Genomic DNA, 11531 nt, shown 5'->3' with positions numbered 1-11531 from the left:
ATTTTGTATTTTGAAAGATGCATATTATATTGTTTTCCTATCCTTCTTATTTGATTTAATGAGTGTATAGTAATTTGAATAGATGGCTAATATATTTTGTATTTTGTATATTACATACAGAATACAGAAGCATTTTGCCAAATTCCTAATTCCGACCGACTCAGCTTGCCGATATAACTTCCGCTCCTGCTGGACGTAATCCAAACTATAGGTTAATCTCGGCCGGTATCCCGTTTAATCCTGTAGGATTTACGGTGAGCTCCTGTCGACGCCGCGTCCGTAACTCAGGTGCTAATGGACTTAATGACTCGGACCCTAAGGGCCAGCGATAGCCGTAATCACCAAAAAGCTTTTCTGTTAATAGTGGCTTGGAATTATTCGGAACGTAAATAGAGTTGGATTATGTTAGAATGCAGCTATTGGAAATCGGGAGCACATAGTAGAGAGCACAGTAATAAAAAGAGAGCAAAGAAATAAAAATAACTATAAATTTTAAAATCTAAAAGCAGTTTTAAAAGCAATAAAGACAAAATAAGACAATAAATTTTTCGGTTGCTTTTTACTAGTAAAACAAATTTGCCTGACAGACAAAAAAAGCTTAAAGTATACTCGTATCTCCTACCTCCTAAAATGTTCTCTCCTACCTCCCATGTTAAATAATATAAAAATATAAATATATAGACTATTAAAATAATAAAATAGATATATAAATATATAGACACTCACCATAATGCATTTTTTTTCGTGATTATTTGATGAAATTTCTTCTTGTCTGATTTTTGATTTATTACTAAGTTTATCATTTTGGCATAAATCTTGAACAAAGTATATACAAGTTTAATGGTTAGAGTCATTCATCAGTTCAGATGAACAGTTTCTTGAATATATTGTGAAACTCTCAAGAGAATCAAAATTTATAGGGGATTTAGACCTAGATCTATGAAATTTAGCAAGTAATACAATCTTATTGTACAAGTACAGGGAAAAATCTGAACATGTATTTGTAATTAAAACAAAACAAATATAAGTCTTTATTTAAAGTACGTAATCATAAAAACTGCGAGACTTGATTATCTGTTTATTTTTAATGGTACGCATACTTTTAATAGAATAAGCGACTTTCTTGTATTAACTGATTCTATCAAGACAAACCAAACACTCATTTCAGTTATTCCAAGAGCATTAACGGAACTCTTATCAAATAATAGTGAAAACCTCGATTATGAAAGGCAAATATTTCCCTCCAATTACCACGTTCCTTCTTGACACAATATATACACTCTTTCCTTGTATTCTCCATCTCCCTCGCTCTCATCCGAGGGGTCCATGTTTTCAATAAGCGCAGCTAAAAATTCAATAGGCCAACGTTGGCGCGAGACGATGGCCCATTCGGCACGACGGTATCGCCCATTGCGCTTCTGGAAAGTGGCCGTTCCGTGCCCGTTACCACTGCTTTTGTTAGCTGGAGAGAGGCACACGGTCTTATTCTCCAGTGGCGTAACATCGGGCGAAGCACTACCCAGCAATAGATGTCAAAGTTTTCTGTCTTTTTATGCCAAGAGAACGGATGTGTGAGTCTGGTTAAAGTAATGTGTGTAGTTTGACTCTATAAAGGTTGATCCTCACTATCCCTTCCGTTTCCATTCCATATCCATTCCATATCGGTTCCTTATTTTTTATTGTATTGACGCTATACGTAAGCTTCCGTTCCGTATCAGTTCCATACTTTTTATGTATAATTTGTATCTTTTGAAAAAGGTAATAGATTTAATTAAGGGGTGAAAGAATAAACAAATATCAGCAAAATGTTAACAGAGCTGGTAAAAATGTAAGAACTTGACAACGCCGTTTCCGATACGCTTCACTCCGTCCACCAAAAAAATGTATGGAAGGAAAGGATATGGAACAGAAGGGAAACGGAACGGATAGTGTGCATTGTCCTATTCATTTACATGATATAATATTTTATGTAAACGCGAGAATCGACCTTTAAGGGGGTATTTAGTAAATAAAGCATTTTATTCAGTGCAGGATTTCTTCTTAGATAGCTCAAAGGCTGTTCTCGCCGTCGGAAGTGGATTTTAATTTGAATATTAAAAAAAATGTATTAGTATATTTCTAAGATATGTCTAGAGTTAAGGAAATTATGTTATTTTTTTCTATCCTTTCAATAGAATATTATATTTTTTGTTTTTCTTTGTTTATACGGGTTTCGCGTTCATAATATGAACATTATTTGCATTTCTTTTTCACTGGAATGAATAAACTATTATCTATTATTATCTATTAATATATTTATTTCACAACTTAACTTTTTTTTAATTCAAACTATAGTATTATAAGAAAAAAACCTTCTCTCTACGGCACTGTTTAGTGCACGGTTACGTTACGAGTTGATCATAAAAGCTTGACGACTATTTGATGATGTTTCTTCGTAATTATAGGGATTTTTATTTCGACCTGTTGCCGGCTGTTTAGTTTACGAGGTAACTAGTGATTAAGCGAGCTCCCCCTAGTGAAAATTACTATAATTACGGTTATTACGTCAATTGTCGACGGGTTTAGCATTTGAAAGGCCTGCGGAACGACACGTTAGTTTCAGATCGTAATTTTTAACTGGTACTCGTATAGGAAAAATCTCATTTCAAGAAACAGGAGGTTTTAAGTAAGAATAATGTGATTTAGTTAATTATTTTATTTACTACAGCATATGTAATACTGACATTACTGAGTTTTAAAAAATTTGAAACTGTCAAATTATCTACATTTCTTCCCTTTTCCATTTCCCTCAACCATTTCCCTCACTCGGTTTTTCTTATTTGTCGCCTCATTTAATTAAGCAAAATATTCTTGTAATAGATTTATTAAATACTTATCTAACATCAACAAAAATAAACAAGAAGACTACATTTATTTGTTGAAGGTAAAAATGCTAGACTTCTTTGGCTTAAAACCTACATTCTGGCGTTTTAAAAAGCAACGAGTTTGTGATATTTTGATACGTCAGACTTTTCCCTTAATTCTAGCATTTTTCGTATTTCCGTATCATGTCGCTAAAATATGCCATCAAGACTGTCTCAGAAACAATATTCTTAGCATTTCTTTCGGCACACCATTTTTCTTATACTTTCAATGCTATTTCATATCGCCCCCTACTTTTCTCTGGAAGTAAACTTGCTTCTGCTCTTTTTGCAGCTGCTGTAAGTTCTGGTAGAGTACCAATATTAAAGTAGTCTTGATTATCAGAACTTTCCGACAACATTCTGGCATTCTATGTTATAAAAAAGGCGAACGAGAAATTCAAAGCTGTCACTTAGTTGTTTGTTTTGCTGTTGAAGGTTTGCGCTATAACAACCACTGGTACCGATAACTATATATATGATTTATTTGGTATGACCTATATGTACCTTTCTTCAACATTATTTTAACATGTAGAATGTGCACGTGTGTGGTGTGTTTTTAATTGTATTTTTGTCTAGTGATGCTCGTATGAGCAGGAGGAGAACACCTGTCACATAGTTTAGTTTTAAGATAAATATTGAGACCGAGACTTTGAGTGTTTTTTAAACGGTTTTATTTAGCTCGACCCGTACGGTATTTATTTATTTGTTTGTTTATTTGGGTCAAAATTAGAAACTGAAATTTAAGTACCTTCCTGTTGTCAGATTGATCTGAAATTTGGTACACATCTTTAGTTCCGATGACAATACAATATAGTAATATCAATAACATTGTAAATCTAAGATGGCCGCCGGTACAAAATGGCGGTTTTCATATTTTTCCACAACCCCCTCAATATGGGTATCAAATGAAAGGGCTACACTAGTAGAATACTGTGGTTATGACAAAATTTAAAATCCAAGATGGACGTCGTTACAAAATGGCGTATTAGGTGAGGGCATGAGTAGTCGTGTCCAGAACAGTTGTGTCCAAGATTGTGTGACGTTAGAAGGACAGATAAAAAAAAATAGGTAATTAGATGTACCTACGTAGTTAACGGTAGCTTTACCACCCAAGTTAAGGTAATAGATTAAAACGTGGACTGTATGGCATTAGGGTGGCTAAAAATGTAATGTCGCAAGCGTTTTCCCCTCAAGATTGGGCGCATCTTGTTGTATATTATAGCCTTGCCCCTCTACTGGACCTCTGGGGGGGGGGGTCGACCGTTAAAATGTCCATTACTCGTGGGAACTTCAAAACCCAAGTGATGAGTTTGCAACAGACAAAGCGTTAAGGGTATACCCCACTAATCAGCAAGTAAACAATCACAACGCTGCTGTCTTAAATCTGTTCCGGAATAAGGGATCTCGAATTTATACCATTAAAGCACAGGACCAACTAATTGACGCCACACGAAATACAGATAATTTAAATTTAGCACATATAATACCAACAGATATAAATAAGACTGGAGGCTTACCATCAGTACTTGAAATATTTGTAGGAGCAAAAGTAATGTTGCGGTCCAACATTGACGTTACAAAAGGATTGGTAAATGGTGCTATAGGCCACATTACAGAAATTGTTTGGCCTCAGTTCCGTCGAACCCAAATGTACGAAACAGATGTAGGTACCATCAGTTTGGATTGACTTTGGCAGAGACGGCATACACGTTATACACCCGAAAGCCATACAGTTTCCAGCAAAATTCAATTATGGTACGGCTGAAAGAAGAATGTTACCCTTAATTTTGTCATGGGCATCCATCGTCCATAAAATGCAGGGCAGCACAGTCGACCATGCAGTAGTGTATTTGGGCTCAAAATTGTTTGAGGAAGGGCAAGCATACGTGGCTCTAAGTCGAGTCAAGTCTCTGGAATGGCTATGTATTGAGGAATTAGATTGTAATAAATTATCAGGTAAAAAACCATGTGATAATGATGCACTAAATGAATTAAATAGAATGAGGAATATTCGGTAGGCATTTCCGTTAAATACTAAAAACTAGAAAATAAAAATCGATAAAAAAAACTTTTTAAGTTAAACGGTTTTATCTTATGTGCACTGAAAACTAGAAAATAATAATAACAATTAGGTATTTTGAACTTCTAGTTCAGAAATATTTTAGTACTAGGCAGAATAGCTTTTAGGCATATTAGACTAAAATAAAAACGTGGGGCCCATTAACTATTGCTGTAATACTTTCTTCTATACTAAGTGTGGATTGCATCAACTTACTATAATCGTAACTGGAGATTTTGACAATCAATAACCAGCCGTGGCGGCTTCACCAGCGAACGCCGAGCTCATGATCTACCAAAGTATAAAGATATGCTTTGCCATAGGTAGGATTTCAGAGGCCCCACGTTTTTATTTTAGTCTAATATGCCTAAAAGCTATTCTGCCTAGTAGTAAAATATTTCTGAACTAGAAGTTCAAAATACCTAAATGTTATTATTATTTTCTAATTTTCAGTGCACATAAGATAAAACCGTTTAACTTAAAAGTTTTTTTACCGATTTTTTATTCTTCTTTTTTAATTTACAAATCCAGATCCCTTTGAGAAAAATAAACGCCTTCTTAAAATTTTAAATATACAGAGTGAGTCTTAATTAAGTGCAAATATTTTTAGGGGTAGTATCTATTTTTCGACCCCAGAAACATGATTATGAATATTAATATGGAGTTTTTTTAAAAAAAAAATTGGATTTTTTTTTAGATTTTAGTTAAAAACATAATTTCTTGATAATATGGCAACATAGGTAAAGAAAATCCAGAAAGATTCAGTGGTTCTCAAAATTTAAACAAAAAATTATTTTTTTTTTGGAAATTTTCAAATTAGAATAACTCGGTTATTTTGGCCTTATTTGAAAAACGGTAAAGAGAAAATATGTTTCTTTTATCGAGATCTACCAGCCCTGAAAATATTTGTACTGATTTAAGACTCACCCTGTATAAGGAAAGAGATAATCAAATAAGATTGTATAATGACCAAAATATTGGCTATTGCCCAAAATTGCAAACTTCTCATCAGTCTCATCGAAGTTTCCTCAAATATATTCGAGGAAACTAAAATGAAAACGTCGGAACGCACCTCTAGAGTGCCATTTTCCCCGGGAAAATGACAATGCGTCTTGGAAACGACTTTCGGTCTGCCTGCCACGCCGCGCCAGTCCATGAATACATTTTCTTTGCCCGTTTTCCCGACGGAAATACGTTCCCGGGCTCCTTTACATGCATCGAATTTCCTTGCAGTAGTCGTTCCGCTTATAATTAGATTCCTTTTTGTTCCTGTAGTTTCTTTTCAGCGTTATTTCTTTTTCTTTGAAATATCTGGGTGATGTTGAATGCTCTTTAGACAATATAGGTGCTTTGTTATAGTAACTCAGTAACTCATCACATATATATTTAAATACCTACGTAAAAGCTAATTAATTAATTATTATTTAAGAAATCATTAATTAAGAAATGATAACAATACACAATATATACACAGGGTGCTACAAATTCGAGGTACGAGCATTGGCATCTCGGTAACCGTAACGCTAATTAACATTGAATAAGGAAAATCCCCATCGAATTGTAGACAAAGTAAAAGATAACTTTAAACATTAACGCCCTAATGTTTTTGTGTATTAGTCTCAACTCTTTTTTGTATATTCATTTCAACTGTTTCAACTGTTTTTTTTTGAGTAAATAGAATTACTAAAAAAATACTTAATTTAAATTTTTTTTTTCTCGAAAGAAGGAGGCATTATATTATCCCTTACTGAGGAACTCCCTCTAATTATTTATTAATAATAAGCCAATAAAGCAAACTTCTGGCTCATTATCACAATATCTGTATTTTTTTAGATTAAAATCATCGATAGTAATTCATTGTCAGTGGTTCCCAATTAAGGAAATCGAATCCTCATTATTTTCTCATTTAATTTATGTAAATGGCATTTTTTTCTTCGAAAAACACGGCGATGACAGACGAATCGATAGAACCAGGATCCTTTTTCTTTATTTTTAAGTCTTAATTTAGTCGGTACGTGTTTTTGTTTTCTCTTTGATGTCGGTAGTATACGCGTTTTTGTTGTTTTTCATAAATTAAGCTGTTTATTTTTTTTGAGACTAAAAAACATTGCTATAACTTAATTATTAAAACAAAATTATACCGTTACTTGCTCTAGGCAACTCTAGGCAAGCTTTTTTTATTGACTATTAAGTAGAAACAAGTTTTATACATATGTTATAATTCGAAAATAATAAATAAACTGAAAATAACAATAAAATGAAAATATTTCATAAATCAAGAGATCTCAAAAGTTATTTTAATTGATAGACTGGGTTAAGAGACTTGATATTGTTTGAATTGCTGCTTTTTAATAGGAGAAAAATTTACTAAATTCATTAAATCAGTTTACTTAGCTTTACAATATAACTTTGACCAGCCAAAACAAAGAGCCAAGTTAAAAAAAACTAAATCGTCTCGTTCTAAACGACCCGATTCCTATTAAAAAGGGCAGAAGAAAACTAAAGAAAATTACACTTCCAATTCGATAACGACCCTCTCCTTTTCTCTTTCCAACCCCTGCCCTTTCATACACCTCTCTCTGCCTTTTTCTCCCTTAGGGCTGGACTTTATTTTGCAGCCTGGAACGGGGAACTACGCAAGCAGAAACTTTAGATGGCCGTTAAGATAAAACGGAACGAGCGAGATTAAGGGGAATATCGTAAAACTGATTGAAAGAAAGGCGTTCAATTTGTATTAAAATCGCTGAAAATATTATTTTGGTGTCTTGATGCTTAATGGGCACTATTTTCGTTTTGTTTGTTTGAATTTGGCCTTGTTCAATATTTTTACGCTTTTAAATGAGGCGTCAAGTTGCAAATGACATATTATATTAATAGTGGACCCTAGAATCTACATAAACATAGTCCCAAACTGCAACAAAAGTCGCCTGTTCCTATATAAAATTCACTACAAATTACGTTACTGCAACAAAATCCATCTTATCCACTTATATTTGATTTTTATTGTCATTATTTTTTCAAATCTCGCATTTTTATAGGCTTTTTACACAAGTATAATATTACTACTGACGTCTTATCCATTTCAAGTCCTTACCTAATTTTCATAAAATAGCATAACTAATAAATCAAGATAAGATGCAAATATCTTGCTGTAGCAAAACCCGCAATATGCATCATACAAATCCCGCCAAATATCCGAATTATTTTTGTGGATTTTCTTTTTAAAAATTACATTTTTATTTTTATTTCTAGAAAAACCCGATACAAACAATGATTCCACTCAATGAACACGTTTTTTTTTGTAAAATAACGCTTCAAACATTTGCAAAAATAGTTTTTGCGTTTTATCTCGAACAATATTTTTGGGATAAGACGCCTCAAATATAACAAATTATTCTCATATATCTTCCACTGTTAGTATACTCAAACCAAATGGATTATATAGCCATTAATCTAACTTGTTTCATGCTGCTATAATCAAACTTTTCAACACATTCAACAACGCCCCTAAATCCTATGTTTATTTTATTTGCGCTATTTTAGATACCTTCTCCATTTGCAAGTAAGGTTTTAGAAATTCATATAAAACCCAATTTATTTTAATTTGAGAAAGAGACATCTAGAATCTGTATTTGCTTACCCTTTAATTTGTCTACCCTTGAGGTTAAAGTTTTAACAGTTGCTAAAGAAAAAAGTGTTTTACCTCGTGTTTTACTTTTATGCCTAGGCGTTAAAATGACTTTTTTGTATTGTCAATCACATCGCAAAAATTAATACTTTTGTGACATTTGAAAAAAAAATGTATTGTTCAATTAACTATAGATGTTATATTTAGTAATACAAAAAAGAGATCTAGTAATACCCAAGATCTTTTCATATAGTCTGAGTTCAAAGTCCGAAATTCTTTTAGTTTCAATAAAACTATATATGATAGAATCTTAATACAAAGCAGAACGAAATATTACACTTGCCAGCTAATCCTTGACCCATTCATCCAACAAAAAATACCAAATAAAGAAGACCGGAGAAAACGCAATAATATATTTTAGGCAAAACGCCCCCGACGAGAGCACAAAGAACCCTAAAACATTAACAGAGCTCCGAAAAATTATGTGCAATTTAGGGACAATTTACAAGCGGACAAGTGCCGATATCTGTCAGCGCTCGGGCAATGTTGCCGGATTTACGAGCGCCACTCCCGCCTCCCCGTGGCCGTCACAGAGCGCTCATTAGGGCTTTTTCCCGGTTTTGTTGGTTGAATTTTCCGGAAAATAGACGCTTGTGGCGGGTGAAAAAATTTATGATTATATACAGCGTCGGTTTTTTCTTTGGTATCATAAATGCGGACTGTTTTTTTTTGGTCTGCGTTTAATTTCCGGGACTGTTACCCCAATCGAAAAATCATACTTCTTCAGCTAATGGTAAACTGCTGATGGACACATGCCATCCAGTTCAAAAGGACTCAGTCCAGGAAACTTTTCTTGTTATAATTCGGTTTTAATATATTCTTTTTACCATAAAAATATTATTTTATAACGAATTTTTACCCCCAATCGAAGAATCATACTTCTTCAGCTACTGGTAAACTGTTGATGGACACATGCCATCCAGTTCAAAAGGACCCAGTCCAGGAAACTTTTCTTGTTATAATTCGGTTTCAATATATTCTTTTGATGATAATAATGTTATTTTATAACGAACTATTACCCTCCCAATCGAAGAATCATACTTCTTCAGCTAATGGTAAACTGTTGATGGACACATGCCATCCAGTTCAAAAGGACCCAGTCCAGGAAACTTTTCTCGTTATAATTCGGTTTTAATATATTCTTTTTACCATACGGAAACTTTTCTCGTTATAATTCGGTTTTAATATATTCTTTTTACCATAATAATATTATTTTATAACGAAATTTTACCCCCCCAATCGAAGAATCATACTTCTTCAGCTAATGATAAACTGTTGATGGACACATGTCATCCAGTTCAAAAGGACCCAGTCCAGGAAACTTTTCGCGTTATAATTCGGTTTTAATATATTCTTTTTACCATAATAATATTATTTTATAACGAATTTTACCCCCCGATCAAAGAATCATACTTCTTCAGCTAATGGTAAACTGTTGATGGGCACATGCCATCCAGTTCAAAAGGACCCAGTCCAGGAAACTTTTCTCGTTATAATTCGGTTTTAATATATTCTTTTTACAATAAAAATATTATTTTATAACGAATTTTTACCCCCCAATCGAAGAATCATACTTCTTCAGCTAATGATAAATTGCTAATGGACACATGCCATTCAGTTCAAAAGGACCCAGTCCAGGAAACTTTTCTTTTAATAATTCGGTTTTAATATATTCTTTTCATGATAACGATGTTATTTTATAACGAACTATTACCCCCCAATCGAAGAATCATCCTTCTTCAGCTAATGGTAAACTGTTGATGGACACATGCCATCCAGTTCAAAAGGACCCAGTCCAGGAAACTTTTCTCGTTATAATTCGGTTTTAATATATTCTTTTGACCATAATAATATTATTTTATAACGAATTTTTACCCCCCAATCAAAGAATCATACTTCTTCAGCTACTGGTAAACTGCTGATGGACACATGCCATCCAGTTCAAAAGCACCCAGTCCAGGAAACTTTACTCGTTATAATTCGGTTTTAATATATTCTTTTTACCATAATAGTATTAGTTTATAACGAATTTTTACCCCCCAATCGAAGAATCATACTTCTTCAGCTACTGGTAAACTGCTGATGGACACATGCCATCCAGTTTAAAAGGACCCAGTCCAGGAAACTTTTCTCGTTATAATTCGGTTTTAATATATTCTTTTTACCATAATAGTATTATTTTATAACGAATTTTTACCCCCCAATCGAAGAATCATATTTCTTCAGCTACTGGTAAACTGCTGATGGACACATGCCATCCAGTTCAAAAGGACCCAGTCCAGGAAACTTTTCTCGTTATAATTCGGTTTTAATATATTCTTTTTACCATAATAATATTATTCTATAACGAATTTTTACCCCCCAATCGAAGAATCATACTTCTTCAACTACTGGTAAACTGCTGATGGACACAAGCCATCCAGTTCAAAAGGAGCCAGTCCAGGAAACTTTTCTCGTTATAATTCGGTTTTAATATATTCTTTTGACCATAATAATATTATTTTATAACGAATTTTTACCCCCCAATCGAAGAATCATACTTCTTCAGCTACTGGTAAACTGCTGATGGACACATGCCATCCAGATCAAAAGGACCCAGTCCAGGAAACTTTTCTCGTTATAATTCGGTTTTAATATATTCTTTTGACCATAATAATATTTTTTTATAACGAATTTTTACCCCCCAATCGAAGAATCATACTTCTTCAGCTACTGGTAAACTGCTGATGCACACATGCCATCCAGTTCAAAAGGACCCAGTCCAGGAAACTTTTCTCGTTATAATTCGGTTTTAATATATTTTTAATATATTCTTTTGACCATAATAATATTATTTTATAACGAATTTTTACCCCCCCCCAATCGAAGAATCATACTTCTT

Source organism: Sitophilus oryzae, unplaced genomic scaffold (genome assembly GCF_002938485.1).
Source record: "Sitophilus oryzae breed Bouriz unplaced genomic scaffold, Soryzae_2.0 scaffold_2006_pilon_pilon, whole genome shotgun sequence".
Lineage (NCBI taxonomy): Eukaryota > Metazoa > Arthropoda > Insecta > Coleoptera > Curculionidae > Sitophilus > Sitophilus oryzae.
The sequence above is the reverse complement of the archived record's forward strand: the minus strand, read 5'-3'. Positions refer to the sequence as shown.